Source organism: Aegilops tauschii, chromosome 6 (assembly GCF_002575655.3).
Source record: "Aegilops tauschii subsp. strangulata cultivar AL8/78 chromosome 6, Aet v6.0, whole genome shotgun sequence".
Classification (NCBI taxonomy): Eukaryota; Viridiplantae; Streptophyta; class Magnoliopsida; order Poales; family Poaceae; genus Aegilops; species Aegilops tauschii.
In genome coordinates this window covers 79,670,587-79,680,930 of record NC_053040.3, presented here as the reverse complement: position 1 = coordinate 79,680,930, position 10,344 = coordinate 79,670,587, and the positions used below count along the sequence as shown (strand labels likewise).

General features: G+C 44.4%; 1 pseudogene; it reads right to left on the bottom strand.

The window, feature by feature from the left end:
- Positions 1-8,360: 8,360 nt before the first annotated feature.
- On the bottom strand, positions 8,361-9,967 carry LOC109732894 (BURP domain-containing protein 4-like; annotated as a pseudogene).
- Between the last annotated feature and the right edge of the window lie 377 nt (positions 9,968-10,344).

Sequence of the window (10,344 nt, the reverse complement as noted above, 5' to 3'; positions counted from 1 at the left end):
GTGCCACTGGTTGAGCTCCAACTCGACGCTGGAGTTGCATGCAGCAGGTCAGTTCATGTGCGTGCGTGAGTATCAAACCTGTCCGGATCTGAATTCACGTGGCGGGCTCTTTGTCTTAAGCATCTCTAGCAGACCCATAAATATCGGATCTGGAAAATGCGTTTACAGTTCACTGCAGATTAGACCCTGTATATGAAACTGTAAAATTAAAAAAAAACATTCGCGGGAGAAACTTGCAACGACATTCATCATACATAGCTGATCATCATACTACATCTCTATTCCTAATGGAGCAGTCGGTAGTCTCGCTTTCAGGGTTTTTCGTCCCACCTCCCATGGTTTTTTTGGTACCTCCTCCCATCTTCGCTGGTTTTTTTCGTAGATTTTTTTTCGTCCCCTCCCCCCACTTCATCGTTTTATTTCCGCGTCACCCTCTCACACAACGAAAGAAATCTGAACAGATCAGAACTTTCCATACTAGCGCAAGTTATTTAGTAATGTAGAATCAATCATGAATAATCTCTAAAGATCAAATCTAAATTAATTAACCTTACCTTAAATCACTCAATCACATTAATTAGAAAACAAATATTTGATTTTCAGAAAAATCGCTCAATCACATTAACCTTACCTTACCGCACGGCTGGTAATCAATCTCCAAACAAAGGAAACAATACATCGAGGGAGCAGTAAATAAACTCCCTTTCTTATGACATGTATATGATCTTTCCTTCCCTCTCCATTGTCGAGCATTCTTGATTCTCGAGGCCGATGCTTGGGCTGCGTCACTGGGTCGCGACGGTGCCGGAGGACGAGGACGGCGAGGCTGGGTGCCGCGGCACCGCGTTGGCCGCGGCCAGTGAAGGGGGCGAAGAAGGGAGACTTCCCTGGCCGTGGCCGTGGCCGTGGTCCTGGGAGTTGGTGCGGTGGAAGCGGCACTTGAAGGACCCAGCGTGGGTGGCCGGCGCGCAGACGCAGTTGGAAGCGGGCCCGTGGCCCGCGCCGGACGGCGCCGACGCCGACCCAGTCCACCTCCTCCGCGTATTCTTGGAGCTGTGGCTGGCCGATTTACATGAAATTAATTCCCTCAGTTGTGGTGGCAAATATAATACACATAATCCATATTGTTATGCACTAGCGTGTGTGTGTGTGTGCAAAATAGATGGATTATGGTCCCGTACCCAACAAGATGGATATGTGTGTGTGTGTTAGAGAGAGAGAGAGGGAGAAGGGGAGAGAGAGTGAGGAAGAGGGAGGGAGAGAGAGTGTGTGTGAGGATTTGATGGTAAAAAAGGTCGCCAATGTCACTTGATATGTATTAGAATATTAATATTGAACTCTTAAGGTTAATGTGGCCCCGTTGCAACGCACGGATGTTCTTCTAGTCATAGATAGTTGTTCATCATAGTACATCATAGTACTACATAGGGGGATCTTCGGGCCGTGCAGCATACCCGAGCCTAGGCTACCAAAATCGACGGGTGCGGTGGCGACGACGCGGCGGAGGAGCCGGAGGAGCTCAATCCTCATCGAAGTCGAGGTCGATCCAGACCTTGGCCTGCTCGGCCTTCATGACGCGCAGGTCCGCCTCCTTGGACGCGTGCGCCTGCGACTCCGCGAAGCCCTGCTCGAGGAAAATCTCCTCGATCTCGAGCTCGCGGCAGCGTCCTCCTCCTTCCTCGCCGAGCGCTCCATGATGACGCGCTCGAGGTTGTCCTCCTGCCCCAGGGGGAGGTAGTCTTCGGGGACGATGATGCCACAACGCGGCGGGTCCGTGTCGGCCTCGAGCTTGACGGCAAGCGGCCCGAGCTCCTCCGGCTCTCTCTTGACCAGAGTGAGCCGCGAGCTCGAGGCGCCCGCAGACGAGCTCCCCGTGGCAGAGGAAACGGAGGAGGCGCGGCGGCGGACCGCGAGCTCGTGCTCGTACTCGTTGAGCTCGCGGCTTTCGAACGCCGGCGGCGGCCGGCTCCAATAGTTGAGCCACTTTCGCGCCCCCGCTTGCGTGCAGCGGCGACGCTCCGCGTCATCCCCACCATTTCCATAGCCGTCGATGGGTAGGGAAGGGTCGCTAGGGCTTTTTTTAGGCTCGCCGGCAGCGAGAAATTGGGGCAGAGGGGGAGGGGAATCGCGGCAGAGCGGCGGCGGAGGCGGATGGGGTTTGACCCGTATCCGAGCGGTGAAACCGCATAAATAGCGGTGGAGAGGGTCTTTTTCCAGGCCACGGTAAACTTTTTACGGGCTGGGCCCGGGATACGGTGTCTGTTCTGGCAACATAAACGGGCCGAACCTGTATATTCGCCGGAATTATACCGGTTCTTTTACGGGATCTGCTAGAAATGCTCTTAGTCTTTTTTTATCAAACATGTTATTAGATACAGCCATACGGGATTTTTTTTAATAGAACCGGGGGTAGGGGGTACGATTGTACTGTGCATGTTGTTAAACAGTACCCCTCCGCTCCATAATTTAGTGCATATAGATTTTTGAAAAGTCAATCCTCAGAAACTTTGACAAGTTAATGAAGAAAAACATTTACATATAGAACGCCAAACATAAGGTGTGGTTTCATATTTTATATATTTGATATTAGATATAAATAGTTCTCTCTATAAGCTTGGTTTGGGAAAAAAATAGAACTGGCACTGGACACTAAGTTAACATGTTAGTCCATAAAAATAATATAAAATGACATATAAAAGCATATAAGATTGGTAACATAATATCATGAAATAATAAAAAATTATGGATACGTTGGAGATGAATCAACATCCCCAAGCTTAATTGTCACTCGTCCTCAAGTAGGTAAATGATAAAAACAAAAAAATTGATGTTGAATGCTATCTAACATGTTCTCAAATATGTAATTCATTTGCGATATGAATATTGGAAAGCTAATTATTTGATGCACTAATTCATTAGTTTGACAACAAAACGATAATAAGCAAGAATGTTAGAAAATAATCATTGTCCTTCAAATAGAAAATACTAAAGAACGTTATTCTTAAACATTTAATCATGTAAGCATGGCATAGCTAGGTCTTCCTAATATAAAGTATCTATCATAAACACCCCGGTGTCAAACCAAGCAATTTGATCATACTTTTTTTCCTCATTTCAACTTTTCAACTCCCACACAATACTTGAGTGTGGGCCATGGACTTACTACTTGGGATGGCAAAGAGAATGATGATTGGGGTTTATAAGGGTAGGCAAAAATATAGGAAAGTCTCGCATAAACTAGGTGGACCGTTAGACAATAGAGAGGCCTTACAATCGATATCAATGCGATGAGTAGGGATTGCCATGCAACAGATGCACTAGACCTATAAGTGTATGAAAGCTCTCTATATCAAACTAAGTGAGTGTATATCCAACTTGCTTGCTCATGAAGACCTCAAGCATTTGAGAAAGCTCGTCATCGGAATATACAAGTCAAGCTCGATCTATAATGTGAAAATCCCATTAGTATATGAAAGTGGTAAATCATGGAGACTCTTTATATGAAGTACATGGTGCTACTTTGAAACACGAGTGTGGTAAAAAGGATAGTAACATTGCCCCTTCTCTCATTTTCTTAGAATAGTCTCATGGACGCCATCTCCACTTTTTCAAGGACTCATAAGTCTCCACTATTCTTTTTCTCACTGGGACAATGCTCTAATAATGGTCATCACACTTTGATTTACTTACAACTCAATAAACTGAAAAATATGATTAAATGTGAATGGCTCTGGCAGTGTACCAAGATGTGCAATGATCTAGCGTAACATGTATAACAATGATGAATCGTGGTTTTTTCACAAAATATCATGTCAGCTCTATATAATCATGCAAGGAAATATGACAATGAATACTCAAGTCATGTGAATAGTAATAGTGAAAATTGCATGGCAATATATCTCGAAATGGCTATGAAAATGACACAATAAGTAGGTACGGCGACTATTTTGAGAAATGATATATAAGGTTTATGTGCGATAGAGCGTATATCACGGGACTTGGATGCACCGGTGAATTTTGCACCAAGTCCTGAGTAGAACGGGTAATGCACTGTACCGAAGAGACTAGCAAAATATGGATAGGTGGAAATGCTTATAGTCCACAAACTCACATTGGTCATAAAGAACTTAAATACATACTGTGAAAATCCAGAATCCCATAATAATTAGGGGAAGACTCGAGGGAAGTGCTCCCGACCCCCGCGTCGCCCACCGCTGGCGACACGGCCGGGGGTAACCATAGTGCCGCCACCGGAAGCCCTCCGTCTGCTCACCCCCGGTGCCACCGCCGCCGGAGGGCCGGCTCGTGAAGCCGCGCCGATCCCTAGGATGGTGGCGGCGGGGCAGTTCCCCCATCCCCGTCGCGCGCTGTGGTTCCCCCAACCCCTGAAGATCCGACCTCAGGCGGCCTGTGTGTCCCTCCGGCGACCACCCCCATCCCCTCTGGCGTCTTGGGCGGACGCGGCCGGGCCATGACCTTGGTGATGGCGGCGCCTGATGTCTACTACGCAACCTTTTTCTTGTAGACTCTAGTTGGGCCTCCAAGCGCAGAGTTTTGTAGGACAGTAGCAAATTGCCCTCAAGTGGATGACCTAAGGTTTATCAATTTGTGGGAGGCGCAGGATGAAGATGGTCTCTCTCAAACAACCCTGCAACCAAATAACAAAGAGCCTCTTGTGTCCCCAACACACCCAATACAATGGCAAATTGTATTGGTGCACTAGTTCGGCGAAGAGATGGTGATACAAGTGTAATATGGGTGGTAGATATAGGTTTTAGTAATCTGAAAATATAAAACAGCGAGGTAACTAGTGTTAAAAGTGAGCAAAAACGGCATTGCAATGCTTGGAAACAAGGCCTAGGGTTCATACTTTCACTAGTGCAAGTTCTCTCAACAATGATAACATAATTAGATCATATGACAATCCCTCAACGTGCGACAAAAGTCACTCCAAAGTTCCTATCGCGGAGAACATAAGATGAAATTGCTTCTAGGGTACGAAACCACCTCAAAGTTATTCTTTCCGATCAATCCATTGGGCTATTCCTCTAAGTGTCACAAACAGCCCTAGAGTTCATAGTAAAATAACACCATATGACACACATCAATCAACCCTAATGTCACCTAGATACTTCAATGTCACCACAAGTATCCGTGGGTCAATTATATGATGTGCATCAAACAACTTCAGATTCATAATATTCAATCCAACACAAAGAACTTCATGAGCATCCCAAGATTTCTATCACAGAAAGGAATATGAAAATGCATACCAACCCCTATGCATAGATTACCCCAATGCCACCACGGGAATCCGCAAGTTGATAACCAAAACATACATCAAGTGGATCAATAGAACATCCCATTGTCACCACGGATATCCCGTCGCAAGACATACATCAGGTGCTCTCACATCCAAAGATTCAATCCGACATAACAAAACCTCAAAGGAAAAGACTCAATTCATCACAAGGTAGAGAGGGGAAAACACCATAAGATCCAACTATAGTAACAAAGCTCGCGGTGCATCAAGATCGTGCCATATCAAGAACACGAGAGAGAGAGAGAGATAGATAGAGAGAGAGAGAGATCAAACACATAGCTACTGGTACGTACCCTCAGCCCCGAGGGTGAACTACTCCCTCCTCGTCATGGAGACCGCCGGGATGATGAAGATGGCCATCGGTGATGGATCCCCCTCCGGCAGGGCACCAGAACGGGCTCCCGATTGTTTTTTCGTGCCTACAGAGGCTTGCGGCGGCGAACTCCCGATCTAGGTTTCTTTCTGCGGGTTTCTGGATTTATAGGAAGTTTTGGCGCTGGTTTCACGTCAGGGGGTCCACGAGTCAGCGACAAGGCATGGGACCGCACCCTAGGGGGTGGGCGTGCCCTCCACCCTTGTCGTTGACTCGGAACTCTTCTGGCCCAAATCTTGTGCTTCGGGGGCTTCTTCTGGTCCATAAAAAATCACCATAAATTTTCAGCTCGTTTGGACTCCGTTTGATATTCCTTTTCTGCAAACCTCAAAAACAAGGAAAAAACAGAAACTGGCACTGGGCTCTAGGTTAATAGGTTAGTCCCAAAAATAATATAAAATAGCATATAAATGCATATAAAACATCCAAGATGGATAATATAAGCATGGAACAATAAAAAATTATAGATACGTTGGAGACGTATCAGCGTCGTTTCCGTCTCCGTGCCCATCCTCCGGGAATTGGATCCCCAATCCTCCCGAGATTGGATCTCGTGAGCGTGCCGCCCTCCCCCGGCTACCCTTCCCCAGCTACCCTCCCCTTCCCGGCCTGGCCGGTGGCGCAATTTGGAAGCTCACCTTGAGAGCCTCCCCTCCCTCCTCGTTGACTCAACCAGCCTTGCTGCTTGTGCTGCGGCTGGCGGGGGTTTGGACGTGGATTCTTTGGCCGGTCACGGGCCTGCCTCGTGCAGGCGGCCCATGTCTTCTTGCGTTTATGTAGTTTGTTGTACCCCAATCTGAACTCATTCTAACTCCTATCAATGAATGATACGCAAGCTTTGCGTATTCGCGAAAAGAAAATCTAGAATCCCTCGAACCAAAGCATTACTCGCATGCCGCTAGGGGGAAGGTTGGGAGGAGTTAACCATCGCGCGCCCCCGATCCGAACAACACAATAGATATCAATCTAGGATAGATTATGCTCCAACTTCCTAGGCATGTTAAAACCGACACTTTAATGAGTGGGAAATCACAAACCTTAACATCAACATTTTTACTGAACCAAAATTATCAACTAGTAACCCTTCATATTATAACCTTGATATCGTTTATGAAACATAACATATTGATTGATCTACATGTTGTTTTTATCATACCACCCTTGTATACTTATTATTTTTGGACCAAACATATATAACTCATGCAAATTATCACTTCCTAGTTAACTCTCAAAAAGATATAAGTGAAGCAACAGAGTGCAAATGATTGCTATAAAATATATGTATCGCCATGCTCAAAAGATATAAGTGAAGCACATGAGCAATTGCCTTAACTCAAGAGATATAAGTGAAGCATAATGAGCATTCTATAAATTGTGATGAACGTGTGTCTCTCATAAGAAAGGTATGATCAGGAACAAATCATTGTGGAAACAAGAAAAAACACACCAAACACTCCAAGGCAAAAACACATAATGTGATGATTAAAAATATAGCTCCAGGTGATATTACCGATAGATTGAAGACGAAAGAGATGATGGCTTCCGGGGCATCCCCAATCTTAGATGCTTGGATCTTCCTTGAATATTACCTTGGGGGTTCCTTAGGCATTCCCAAGCTTAGGCTTTTATCGCTCCTTATTTTTCTTATATCGTCATCTCACCCAAAACTTGAAAATTTCAGTCACATAAAACTCAACAAAACCTCGTGAAATCCATTAGTATAATAAAATAAATCATTAACTTAGGTATTGTCAAAGCAAGATTAATAATTGTTCTTACATAATACCTACTATATTCTATCATCTCCATGACTTATACCCCTCAATACAATCCATAAAAACATTAAAATAAGCATACTATGCAGTAAAAAAGAACTTGTCTAAAAGAGATTTATATGAAATGATGCAATTTTTAGTCATACTTATGTAACTCCAAAAATTCTCCTTATATGTATAATCAGTGCTTGTTAAAACTTATCGATCTTTAACTTGATTATTCATTGTGGTTTGCGCACCGCTTCTATTGGTAATGCACGTCAAGTCACACTTCCCAATAGTATCCAAGGGTATATTCGGTTCGTGAAATCACATGGAAAGTAACGGGACGGTTCTGCCCAGGCACCTGTTCTTGTGTTTGGTTGGGAAAGAGAATCTGAAGGCACCCATTCCGTAAAAGGGAATATAACCCTCAGATCTAGAACGCAGCAGTTCCTCCAAATCGGCGGAAAGACACATAATAGAAGCCCCTCACTCTCAACCCCATTCTACCTCATCTCTCTCGAGTGCGCATCTCCCTCTCTCTTTTCTCAATGGTGCTACACCACGAGGTATAGGTGGTGATGAGGACGGTTAGGAGGACTGATCGTGAGCTAGCACCTAGCAGTGACCCCTTCTCCCAAAGTCATCTCCTGCAACAGTAGCCGGGATGAAGCCGATCCATCTCTCCTTCTCCAGGGACGACCGAGATTGCCCTGATCTGCTCTCCTTGACCAGCGGTGGAGCAGCAGAAGCCAGGAATGGCTCGTCTGAGTGAACGCGATGCAAAAATAATGATGCTCAAGTGCATCATCATAGGTAAGGAATTTAGAGTTATTTGGGATGGAATAAAAGAAAATATTGGTCGGTAGCAATCGAAAGACTCTCAAAATTTGGTGGTGATTAAGTATTTTTAAACAAAAGTCTGGCCCATAGGCATGCTTTATTGATCAGATAACAAGATTACGTAGTTTAGCAACAACTTTAAATATATCTAATAGAACATGACGTAATTGGTAGGCATGTAGTGACAAATAGGTTCACCACGCTCTCCGTCTAATAGCTCAAAGTATTGAGTGTCCCAATCAGATGTGTTCATGTGACACATGGCTATTGCTATCACGCGCGGCATGTCATCTTTCAAACCCTTGAGTTGCACCCTCAAAGATTGCACCTTTTTGGCTGATGGCAATAAAAAACCTCATAGGGAAAATCCATAGGGTGGCATGGCACCACGTTACTATTGATTTGGGTGATCTGTTCCACAACGTACATGGAGTCGGAGGTCTCATGCCCACGAATCCTTGTAATGGCTGCTTGTGCATCGCTGACTCCCAATTCTCTGGTGGCGAACCTTGCCATTGCTTCACGATATGAGAAACACATGTGAGGTTCCTCCTTGTCAGCCGGTTTCCCACGTGAACGAAGGGTGTCAGCTATCTGCTTTGCCTTCACCGAACCGTGAGGTATCCTGAAGTACGAGAGGATGGTTGTAAAGTACTTTGACTCCAACTGAGTAGAGGCAAAATGAACAGACTTTGGTGCACCATCTCGTGCAAACATGGTTTCTTTAGGCAGTGTAGTGCCAATGTGTAGATTCTTCTTTAGGAATAACATGCCGGTTTGAAATTTAATATGCCTGCGTTTTTCTAGTGGTCCAGGAATGGAGGAAGCTGCATTGTTATAAATTAAAACAAAAGTTTAACAAAAATATTGGCATAGTGATGTTATTTATGGATATTAAATGCATATCTTTCTTCACGGATATAAAGAAACTAAGTCATCATATTAAAAACAATCTCAACTTGATATGGTAGCACAAGCACTTACGAGAGTGTGCATGATCTAGATCCCAATGTACCGCATCCGCACTTGTATCAAAACTGGATTTTTCTATAGCAAATAACAAAGTATTAGTTGCTTCAGAACTAACAAATTCTCCACTTGATAAGATATATAGCACATGTAATTACTGGAAGGTGCATCTTCTGGTTTCCAATCCACCTTATAAGCATTCGCTTCAAAACCTTCTACTTTTGCAGGACATAACAGAGCATCAGTTCATTCAGGACCAACACATTCTCGACTTAGTAAGGTAGCACAAGTACTTACTAGAAGGTGCATCTTCTGATTTCCAATCCACCTTATAAGCACTTGCCCCAAAACCTTTTTCTTCTGCAGGAAATAACAAACCATGAGTTCATTCAGGACTAACGCATCCTCGATGTGGTATGGTAGCACAAGTACTTACTGAAAGGTGCGTCTTCTGGTTTCCAATCCACCTTATAAGCACTTGTCCCAAAACCTTCTTCTTTTGCAGGAAATAACAAACCATGAGTTCATTCATGACTAACACATTCTCGACTTGGTAATGTAGCACAAGTACTTACTGGAAGGTGCATCTTCTGATTTCCAATCCACCTTATAAGCACTTGCCCCAAAACCTTTTTCTTTTGCAGGAAATAAAAAACCATGACTTCATTCAGGACTAGCACATTCTCAATGTGGTAAGGCAGAACAAGTACTTACCGGAAGGTGCACCTTCTGGTTTCCAATCCACCTTATAAGCACTTGCCCCAAAACCTTCTTCTTCTGCAGGAAATAACAAACCATGAGTTCATTCGGGACCAACACATTCTTGACTTGGTAAGGTAGCACAAGTACTTACTAGAAGGTGCATGTTTTGAGTTCCAATCCACCTTATAAGCACTTGCCCCAAAACCATTTTCTTCTGCAGGAAATAACAAAGCATGAGTTCATTCAGGACTAACACATCCTCGATGTGGCATGGTAGCACATGTACTTACTAGAAGGTGCATCTTCTGGTTTCCAATCCACCTTATAAGCATTTGCCCCAAAACTTTCTTCTTCTGCAGGAAATAACAAAGCATGAG